This window comes from Hibiscus syriacus, unplaced genomic scaffold (genome assembly GCF_006381635.1).
Source record: "Hibiscus syriacus cultivar Baekdansim isolate YM2019G1 unplaced genomic scaffold, ASM638163v2 tig00111096_pilon, whole genome shotgun sequence".
Taxonomy (NCBI): Eukaryota; Viridiplantae; Streptophyta; class Magnoliopsida; order Malvales; family Malvaceae; genus Hibiscus; species Hibiscus syriacus.
Window position 1 is genome coordinate 650662 of NW_024062981.1, and position 12460 is coordinate 663121.

The 12460-nt window shown below is 33.7% G+C and overlaps 1 pseudogene; it reads right to left on the reverse strand.

The window, feature by feature from the left end:
- Window positions 1-424: 424 nt before the first annotated feature.
- LOC120152947 lies at window positions 425-9282 on the reverse strand (annotated as a pseudogene).
- Window positions 9283-12460: the final 3178 nt, after the last annotated feature.

Sequence of the window (12460 nt, forward strand, 5' to 3'; positions counted from 1 at the left end):
TCGAATTTATAAAGTTCATTGCAAAGACGTTAATTAATCAATTAGGTACCGATTTAGGACGTTGTGGGGGTGCTAATCCTTCCCCACACGTAATCGACTCCCGAACTCATTTTTTGGTAACGCAGACCTTAATTTGTTGTTTTAATTAAAATTAATTTTTATTTAAAATAACAAGCATTTTTGGGTGCCCAATCACACCCTAATCAAAGATTGGTGGTGACTCTTTGAACTGTATTTTTTTTTTTGATTATAAAGGAAATCCAAAATTTTTCGAAACGAGAGGTTTTTAAATCACATTTGTTTTTAAATTAAAAATTAATTTAAAGATGTAAATTAAAAATTAATGTGGTTTTTTAATCTCACTTTTTCACCTTTTAAGAAAAAAATCGTTTCGACAGTAGCAATTAATCGATGGGTTCACCTCCTATAATATCTTCCCTAACGAGCCCGTGCTTCCGTTCGTCACCGTCTGATGGCTACTCGCGTCCCCGCTGATCTCATCGTCAACGTCCAGATCTTCTTCACTCCCATCATCATCATCGCAAATTTCTTCATCTGACAATAGGGGTATGAACCAGCAAGCCCCATGCAAGTGCCCGTTCACACAAACGAAATACTCCACCATTCGGTCGCCCAACACGAGCCGTCTAGCCGCGCTTTTGGGACGAGCCGAGCCGAGGACACCTCACCCTCTTGTCGAACGCTACTTGTCGTCTGATCATGCAAGCCCTCGTCTTGGATCTCATGAATCCCCGAAATACCCCTCGATATATCCCCAAATAGTCTTCTTCAACCCCATTGGATGCTCGCAGGGATCGCTTATGAACAACAGATCACCCCGACACTTCTTCGTCAAGAAGTTCCGACCCGACGTCTTGGAAACAGGGCCGGCCCTGAGCCCAAGTGAAGAAGAGGACCTCCTAGAATTTAGGTTTGGAGAGGATTATTCTTAAAAATATTTTTTAAAATTTTAAGAATTAAAAAATTATTTACATAATTTAACTATAAACACTATTTTTTTTATTTTAAACTCCACTCCATGTTTCTTATACATCATTTTTTTTTTCAAAACTCATTTTTTGTCTATGCATTTTCCTAACGTGAAGCATTATAATTGAACAGATCAAGACCTCACTTATATTCTATTATACATTAGTGCCTATACTCCCACTCACTCACGTATATCCGGGAGCACACCAAACAAGGGAGATTAATTTAATTTTTCTCTACTAACAATAGGGAGCAACATATTATAGAGATATATAAAAAACATTAACGGACTCCAACGCATCTCACTCACCTGCAAAAAAAAAAGGACACAAGGAAGTGAAATAATTTTTTATTCGATTGTAACTGGATATTTAAAGGCCCAAGCAAATAGAATGTAAAGGGGTTTCGAAAAAAATCCTTACAAAGACATTGTAAACTCATCTGCAAGGAATAATAGATTTCAAAGGTTACATATTACTCACTGTTTTTTTATTGTTCGAATGCATGATTTTTTTATTGGTTCATTTCTTATCTAGCAAACCATTATATTTACTTTTAGTTCGGATAAAGCATATTACATACTATTTTTTTTACTGAGATAATTCTTCTAAAAACCCAGATCTAGCATTTCAAATATATAATTTTTTTCCTTTTCGAGCATGGTAGCGCCCATATGTATATTTTGAAATAACAAATAAAAAATAAACAAGTTTATTTCAACTCTAATCCACCTAGCTAACCAGCAAAATAACAAAAAAATAAACAGAGAGGGGTCTCACCAGAGTTAGGCCGCCGATGTAGGTCGATGGCAGGGAGGCCGAACAGATTAGAAGCTCGAGGTCATTGCATGTTGTTTTTCTGTCTAGATCTAGTTTTTAACGGGTCAGGTTAGGAGGTTTCGGGGTGAGTAGGGGTTGCTCCGTCGTCGTGGGTCGCCAGAGTGCTAGGCATTCGAAGGGTCAACCCATTTTCGAGTGGATTCGATATATGTTTGGGGTATTTCGGTGTTGGATCTGGTTTGAGAATGGTAGATCGAAGAAAAAGGATTACTTTCGGATAGTTTAGGGGTCCGACCACCACATGTGGTGGCCGGAGCAATGGCTGAGACGGCGGTGCACGGGTTTGGCGAACTTTTCGCCCGAGGGGGAGAAGGGAGATTGAGAGCTTTAGCTCTGCTTTTGGGGGACTGGGGATAAAATGAAACTAAGGGGATGAAGTTGGGTTATATATTATAGGTTTATGGGTTATTCACGAGTCCCCCTGATTTGTTCCGTGTTTTGTATTTTATTCATAAGGGGGGGTTTAATTTAGTTATATTCTCTTATTATAGGTGTTGATGTGTAAATTTTTCTTTTTCCATGTAAGTTACGCATTTTTGGATAATCTGTTGTTTAGTCCCTAATATTTCTCTCGCGTTTTGTATTTAGTCATCATCCTATTTATTTCTATTTTATTTGTGTATGTTGTTTTGTAGGTGAGAGTTGTCAATTTTCGATTGAGAGAAACGATTCTAAGAGATGATTGAAGATCTAATAGGAGTAAATTGAGTGAAAATTTGTGATGCATCTTTATATATTTGGTAAAATAATGTTGGTTAATGTAATAGAATCTACTCATATAATTTTTAATGAAAAAATTTGTTTGGAGTTTACCAAAATCTATTCTTGACTTTTAAATTATTTTTTAAGGGCCCATATATCTTATTTTGCCTAGGGCCCTTAAAATGTCAGGATCGACCCTGCTTGGAAAACAGAGAAGATTAGGTGAAATGACTCGGATTAGGCCGACTCACCCTAAAATGACAAGTTGATTCACATCGACAGTAGAACCACCAATTCTTCCGTTGGGGGCTCCGTTTGCCAATGTTGCAACCATGCGCGGCGCTCGATACTCGCAGATCTTTCACCATAGTATCCGCTTCGCTATAGCTCGAAGCTTGTGGTTCACACAAGAAACTAAATAAAGGATCTGTAAATCCCATTTTATCGACTCGAACACGAGGAGGAGGATTCGCCCGTTTAGTATCCCCATGTCATCCGACTCGGATTCTTCATGAAGTATGCGCCTCTGGGTGGCACTTATAACTCATTACTTGGATGGAACACAAAAAAACTAGACCAATCCATACAACGATGGTGTAATGTCTAAATACCGACGTTTTTATCGAAATATCACCCTCAGACCTATTAATTAGTTGTCATGCATTTTCTCTTCTAATATTATCGATGTAGCATTATTTCTGACAAAATGATAATAAAACGCAGACCACCATCCGCACTTTCGCGGAGTTCTGTCCGAGCTGACGCCACGTAAGGGAAGACACAAATAACAATCTGTTACTTCGTTGAACCTCTGACACATACGGAATGCATATTAGAAAGAACTACAGAGACTAACATCATAATTTAATACATATTAGCTTTATGAATTGAAGAGTTTAATAGGGTTAGTTTATACATGCATATTAGAGTGTTTAAGTTATGTTTCTTGACAATATGAGATAAAAGTTAAAAGGTGTATTCCTTAACTTTTTTTATTTCTATATCTAATGAATCTATTTATACACTATTGTTAAATTGCATTAGGTTAATATGTATTATTAATGTTTATATTAATTAATATTAGATATTTTTATATGTTAATATATTTAAATAATTACATTAGGTTAATATTTATTACTAAGGTTTATACTAAATTAAATTTTGAAACTGGTATATATGAAAGGGGAAACGGTATACTCATGTAAGATCGAATATAAGATTAATTATATTTGGGCGACTCAAACACCTTAAAATATTGTATGTTCTTTTGTTTTAAATCTAGATTATGAGATAATGTTTAATTTTCATGTAGTTTATTTAATTATAATTTTTGTAGTAATTTGAAATGGAATAAGCTACACGATGTTCTTCCTTCTGAAATTGACGAGCTTAAGAGTCTAACACATCTGTAAGAAGCACATAGAAGTAATTTTTTTTAATGTTACGATAATCAAGATTGTTGCTTTCTACTAACAAAAAAAATAGATTAGGTATATGAGCTTTAACAATTTTAAAGGGGAGATCCCGAAGGAGTTACCAATAATGTATAAGTAGATTCATTAAATATAAAGATAAAAAAGTTAAGGAATACACATTTTAGCTTTTATCCCAAATTGTCAAGAAACATAACCTAAACACTCCAATATGTTTATATAAACTAACTTCATTATGCTCTTCAACTCATGTAATTAATATGTATTAAATTATGATGTTAGTTCCTATAATTTTATTTTTTGATTTTTTAAAGTATATATTTTTAAAATGTTTTGAGGGATGATGTGGACTTTAGAAGACGTGCTCCTTGAAATGCATTTTCTCACGTGGCGACATGTTAACATTTCTCATGGAATGTGTGTTTCATGATCCACGTTTTTCGTATATGTTAGAGGTTCAGCGAAAGCGCGAATGACGATTTGTGTCTTCTCTTATGTGAGGCCAACTAAAACAGAACCCTATGAAGATGCGAATAGTGATCAGCACTTTGTCATAAAAAATGTTATATTGATAATGTTAAGAGAAATAATGTCTAACAGGTAATTAATAGTTAAGAACAATATAATAACCTTTATTTTTATTACTTAATAATTTCATTTCAACAAAATAGTTAAGAACAATATTAGAAAAACAGATACGTTATTTATATGGCTCAACATAAAATGCATTTGTTCATGTAACTTGATTAAAGTTAAAACTTTTAATTAGAATATATAATATATGCATCCATTAAACATATAATGTGATACACATATTCTCGTTTCTGGGCAAATTCATGCATTGCCTGTCAAATCTTGAACCAGCACGACCCATCATGGTCTGAGTCATGTTGGTGCTCACCTCTATCTACAATTTGATGAATGGGAATATAATCAGAATTAAATTAATAGAAATAATGCATAATATCGGGATAATATTAATTATCACTTTCATACAAAACAAAGGAATAAAACGAATTTCAACTTGGTAGTGGCGTTGACTCATCAGGCACCCGCCCTTTGGATTGAGATATCATTAATACTCACCAACTTATGCATTGTTCACACCACGATTCTAATAAAACCACATTATATGTGTCTGATTTAATTCAATAAAATTACATTTAACATATTATATATGTGTGTGATTTAATTCAAGTTATATTGATGTTAATATACATGTGTTGGTATCATTAGTGAGTTAATATATAATTTAATACTTGAATTTAGTGACATGGTCTAAATTGATATTCACGTCATTTCTTGTTCGTATTAATAAAATAGTTCGACTTCAAATACGAATTTGAACACATTCAATAGATGACGTTATAAAAATAATATCAAAATATAAGGAAAATTAATTTAAAAATAATTCAAAATATTAATTTAAGCTCAAAAATCAAATTTAAATAATATATTAAATTCCTCTATCGTCTTACATTTATGTGTTAGGTATATAACTAAAATACATAAAAGAAAAGGTGCGTTATTAAAAAAATTAATCACACTTTGCTTTTAATATTCATTCGATTGATTTTAATTTATTGTGGTATGACCTTACCTCACCCCTAACAATAAAATTATAATATTTGATTTTTATATTTTACCGAAAACAATTAACAAACTTAATTTCATTTTCAGTTATAAACCATTTTTAAATCAATATAAAACCCAAAATTAGTTGCATTAAAGCATTTACTTGAATAATTAGCATCTAACATTTCCTTGTGTCTTATAAACTAAAAGATAGTATATAACTTGAATTCATCATGTGGGCATCAATAGTTAGGAGTATTGTTTGGTTCTTTTTAGTAGTTCTATGTTCCAACCATACTTGCAAGGTGTGTGTTGTTGTAAACAATCATTTTCGTCCGGATTTGTTTTTATTTTGTTTTGTTTTTATATTATTTATGTATTTTTTATTTATATATATATATATATTAATAGTATAATTTTTAAAATATTTTTTTAGAAAACAATTTTTGAAATGTATATTTATATAGTTTTGAAAACATTTTGAAGATATATATAGTTTTTAAAAACATTTTAAAAATATATATAATATATAGTTTTTAAAAACATTTTAAAATATATATATATATATATATAGTTTTGAAATCATGTCAAAAACTTATATAATATATAGTTTTGAAATCATTTTGAAAACTATATATATTGTTTTCAAAAAACTTTTGAAAATATATATAATATATGGTTTTTAAAAAAAACATTTTGAAAATATATATAGTATATGATTTTTTTTAAAAACATTTTGAAAATATATATAGTATATAATTTTAAAAAAAACATTAAAAAAAACATTTTGAAAAATTATATAATATATAGTTTTGAAAACTTTTTTAAAAATATATATAATGTATAGTTTCAAAATATTTTTTGATTATTATTATTATTATTTATTCATTTTATATATTTTTAAATTTTATTATTTTTTCCAAGTCCAAAGTCAAGGTTCGGGTCAAAGCCCAACAGAGTCTGCAAGCCTGACCCAGCAAGCAGACCCCGTAGGAAGCCCAACAAGAGTCTAGGGTTTTTGACACTTAGTTAGACGCCGCACAAGCAACGCGTGTGGCGGCCACACGCCCAAATAGCCAACAGAGCCAAGCGCGAAACAGTCGGCCAATATCCTAGGACTGACCCATCCTGGGATGACCAGTCCCACAACGACCACGAATCCTCTTATTTCAGGGCTCAAAACGGCCAAAATCGGGGCTATAAAAACCCCGATAAGGCTAAGCAACAGGGGACATCATCGAACCCATCAACATCGACCAACAAATGACAAAACTGAACAACCGATAACCATCACAAAGCAACACACAACAATCAAACCCACAACACAAATCGGAGAACGAACAGAGAAAAACTGAATACAAATCAACCGAGCAACCAAATACCACAAAACCACGAAACCATATCCACAACAAAGAAACCAAGAATCAAAGTAAAGAAAGCAACCCGTAAACCAAAAGAAAACCCTCGGTTTTTGCTCGGGAAAGGAAAAGTCACCGGAGAATCAAAAGGTTTCATAAAAAACGGTAAATGTCGCAACTTTTTAATTAGATCTACGGCGGGGAAGTGATTTTTTGGGTGTTTGGACTTCGATTTTGGGTTTGGGACATTGAGATGAGCGGTTAGGGGGATTTTTGTTTTTCCGGCTGCCGACGATGGCGGCCGGAGTGACGGTCGGCCTGGGGACCGGTCTCCCTCCGGTGAGGAAGGTTGAGAGAATTCTCAATTCTCTCTCTCTTTATTTTTGGAGAATGGTGAAAATAAGGGGATATGAGAAAAAAATGCCTCATTTTGGGTTTAAATACTCAAACGAAAACGACGTCGTTTTCTCAAGGGGCCTTCTGCGTGTTTTTTATTATGGGTTAATTATAGTTTAGGTCCCCTTATGTTGTAATATTACATTTTAGCCAGTTAATGAAGTTTTGCTTTCTTTTATTTCAAGCACCGATGTTTAAATATTTGCAATTTAGTCATGTTATTACTTACTATGCTATTATGTTAATATTCGAATTTGGCCCTCAAATTTGTGTATATTCTATTTTGGTCACTGATTAGGTATAAATGTTTAAGTTTAATTATTATTTAGTCCCCAACCTTTAATTTATTATTATTTTTTTTAACTTTTTTTTATTTTATTTTATTTCATTTCATTTCATTTCCGTTTTGTTTTTTTTCTTTTTATTAGTTTTTCTCTTTTAACATTTTTTTTATTTTTTCTTCTAAAATTTAACGTTTTTTTTTATTTTGTTACGTTTTTTTTCTTTTAACATTTTTAACACTTTTTCTCTTTCTTTGATTTATTTATTTATTTATTTATTTAAGTAACTTTTATTTGATATTTCTTTTAATTTACCATCTAACATATTTTTGACTTTTTTTAGTAGTAATTTTAATTAATCGAATGTAAGTAATTCGAATCGGGTTTTTAAATTTTAATTTTAATTTTCGCAATTAAGACAACCGACAAATTAATTGGTACCGAAAGGGCAGTTCAAGTGTGCTAATCTTTCATTGACTGTAACTGACTCCTGAACCCGATACATTTCTGGTAAAACATAGATCAGGTAAGATGGTGTCTGATCAGTCTAAATATTTTTTTAAAAATGATCGGTGGCGACTCTAACCCATTCTTTTCAAGTCGAAGCCCAATTCTGGGCCCACCCGAAAGACGGCCCGCGACAACTTAGCGACTCCGCTGGGGACAGGTAAGTAAGTCAGGCCATAATTAATTTTCGGTTGTTTTTTAAGCGAAAATAATAAATTTTAATTTTAATTTATTTATTTGATTCTAATTATTTATCTTTGATTATTTTTCAAATAAATAGTTGTACTGATGTTTGCTTTCAATGATTTCAGATTTTTTAAAAGTTTTCATCTCTGGCTCTATACCCGAGCTCCGAACCCTTTTAAGTGGGGGTGAAAGTGACGCATTCATGGTAATTTATTCTCCGTATGGGCCTAGCAAGTAACCTTCGGGATTCATATACCTTATGTCTTCGTGTGAATTTATTCACCGTGCGGGCATAAGAGAATGTATCATCTCGAGTTTAACTTAGTCCACATAAGTTTGTAATGGGCTTAGGACTAAGGGTCTGGCAAGCCCAAGGGGGCACCAGCAAGGAGAACTCAGGTACCTTCTTTAGAACCTAAACTGGGAGACTACATGGAATTAGAGCCCACCACAAAACCTCATTTCAAACCCTAGGCTTCTTTGAGATTATTTCCTGCTTTATTTCCTGTTCAAAGCATGTGAACTAGAAATTTATACGGTTAGGTCTGGTTCAAAATTAACATGTGGGATATAGATCATATCCGGGTAGGAATAATAAGCAGGTGGGGTAGATATCATATGGGGTAGGACTTTTTATTTTCATTATTGTTTTGATTTACCTCACTAACTCTTTTTTTGTCATTTGCATCATTCAAAAGAGGTGATGATCCTCTAAAACGTGTTCATTAAACGTAAATAATTTGCATTAATGGACAAAGAGGTCATAATACAAGAGATGAAAAGCTCAGAAGTCCGGCTATGGTCAGAAAAGATTCAGAATGAGTCGGGTTTATACCAAGCATATAAAAAGTCAGCTTTTTGGCGAAAGTTGCAGGGGCAAGAAGCGAAAAAAAGTTACTGACCTGGGAAGTCCATTCAAAGACAACGAGAACAAGATGGAAAAGCAATAGCTGAAACTAGAAGCCATTACTGGCGAGTTCAAGAAACAAGCAGATAAACTTCGGATAATTCCCATTGATAGAAGTTTCCAATGCTGTTTTCGTTGCGAATAGACTCAGCAAAGAGTGAAAACCAGAGATGCATCCATTCGAGACTTCTTGGGACAAGTACAAAAAGCAACTCAGAGAGGTCGGAACGGTTCGACAGGGTATTCAACCAGTGACAGATGAAGGTGGAAGACGAATTAACCTGTCAGAAGTTGTTCAGGGTCTAGAAGAATATACCTTTAAAATGTTGTCTCTTAAGAAATAAAACTTTTGTCCCAATAAGAATTATTTATAATAACAAACGTGTTTTTGGATCAATGCCTCGAACATTTCATGCATCACGTATTCTTGCATATTTCACATTTTAATTTCATTCAAATTAACTAATAAGAGATGTCTCATGAAAAAGGAACAAACACTGGACATACCGCCTCGAGCATTGGATATACCCGTTCAAACAAAAAGAAAATGGAATCCAAGATTGCTCGACTTGAAGAGAACATGCTAAGGTTACGGAAGGAACTGGAAGAAAAAATAAATGAAAATAAACAAGATACCTTGGATTCCATCACTAGGAACCAAGACTTACTGGTTGACCAGATTGTTTCAATGTTATCCGGCCTGAATCGAATGAATGCCCCTGGGGCAGGGGCATCTAAGGGGGCAGTTGTACCGCCTACTCCACAGTTGGTTATTTCACTTAAAATCTTATCAGGACTTCAAAATAATTCAGATAATTACCGCAATCCAAAATTTGGTGAAGAAGTCAAAACAAAGATGGTAGAAACGACCATTAAACAATGAGGTATGTCAAGTAGAAAACCCCATTGAAGAAGAAAGAATGAGAGATCATCAGTATTTTCAACGCTAGCAAAGGTATTACAATCTCCAAATCAAAACCAATTATAGTTGTACCATCTTATAGACAAGATTCGAGAGAACCAAAGAGAGAAAAGGGGAAGGAGCATTTCGATCTCATTCCCATGACATATAAGGAGCTTTATCAACAGCTTTTTGACACACATGTGGTGTCACCATATCCAGAGAAACCTCTAAAGCCCTCATACCCCATGTGGTATAACAAAAATGCACACTGTGAATATCATGGTGGTATTCCGAGGCATGCTATTAAAAATTGCCCCGCCTTTAAGAGGATCATCCAAAGAATGCGCAACAGAATATGGATTCATTTCAACAATTCAAAATCACCTAACGTTGCACAGAACCCTCCGTCTAATCATCAAGAGAATGTGGAAAATGCAATCACCAAGGAGAAGGGTAAAAAGGCCAAAACCAGAGTCTCCGAAGTGAAGTCACCTCTTGCTTGGGTATGGAGGCAAATGATAAATACGGGGTTTCTTGCACCACATCCTAATACATCAGATTCCAAAGGTGGCAGCCATTGTTGTTATCACAATGAAGATGGACATGATGTACAAGAATATGTCGAATTTAGAGTCTTGATCCAGCTACGGATTGACAGAAAAGAGTTGGAATTTTATGATAAAAGCAATGACACTCCCGAAACAGAAATTCGTGCGTCTGAGGGTATTTCAAAAGAAGGCATGGCAAGTGAAACAATTGAGAAATGGGGAGCAAGTGCAGATGAATGCCCTAATCCAACTAATGGGACATCCTAATGAGGCTTTATTCCATTTTGCAGCATCCTGATTGAACTTTGTTATTTACTTTCTCATATTTCTTTTTGTAACTTGCTTTTGAACTTTCTCATATTTCATTTTATAAGGACATTTCAATGAATTTATGCTGAGCATTGAATCAAATTTACAACTTGAAATTCTTTGAATATCAACTGAATTAAAAAAACTCTGTAAATAATTCAGAGTTGCAAATCTTTGACAAAGTGATATGATTTAAAAGTGGTAAAACAAGGACTTTGACCTTACCTTAGAAGATACACTCATACACCATACTCTTCTCTTACAAGAACCAATATAGCATTCTCCTCTCATAAGGGAATGAACAAGAGGCTTGATATTGAGGTATGCATAGGAGCAGACAACATGGGCATATCTTGCGTATGCCATTACTATACTTTTATTAAGGACGTTCAATGATGATCATGATCTTTACAGATGGAATAGTCGAGTAAGTGAATCTAGTTTAGGTTAGTTGCTTGAAAATTGAACTCTAAGAATGTGATTTCTTGACATTCAACAACACCTAGACTATAACAGGTTTTTCTTGTCAAACTTCAGAAATTGGATCTGCATACTCAGATTATAATATTATATGTATACAATAAAGCTTGAGTTGTCCCTCTATAGCAATTGGTTAAATGCCCCCGCTTTATGGATAAGATTCAGCTAGCCTGATAAATGTGATTATAATATACAATAATCTTGAGTTGTCCCTCTAAAGCAATTGGTTAAACGCCCTGGCTTTATGGATAAAATTCAGCTAGCCTGATAAAGGTGATTATAATATTGAGATATCCCTCTAGAGCAATTGGTTAAATGCCTCGGCTTTATGGATTCAGCTAGCCAGACAATGGAAAATTAAATCAAATTTAACTAAATAAGGAGTTTCGGGAAAGATGGACTAAGGGAGTTAAGGAACACCTGTTATAGTCAATTTTACATGAGCACTCAGGAATTTCATTTTTAGACCGATATTTCGACATTGCCTTTGTTAGATGAGCCTACAAATCTTGAACAAATGGAAGGTTTCAGAGAACCGAAATAGAAGGTATAGTAATTGATTATGCTAGTTGCGTCATTTTGTCTGCATCCGATTAAAATGCCAAGCCGAGAAAGAGGGGCATGTTGCGATGTTAAAAAACTGACATTTTGGTGGTCGAAACCTTAGAAATTAGGAAGCCAACCTGAAGCCAACTCATCAATTTGGACATTTTTCAAAGAGCTATAACTCTGAAAACATTAAATGAGCTATTGATTCTTTTGATTTTTTGTGAACTTATATTTATGATTTGATTCGATTGTGAGCTTGAATTAAGGGGCAATGTTTTACAAAATTTTTATATTCTCATATCATTTTTTCCCTCCTAAAATAAAACAAGGAGAAAAACATTTTCAAACAAGACAATCTCAAATGTGAAAAGTCCTTGAAACTGTTGAGGCTCATTTTGCCTCTACTAAAGAAAGAATAAACAATGTCAAGTTTCGAGCATCTCACATCCTTGAAAGCAACCAGTCTGAGTGATCAGATAGAACTTGAAACACTCCA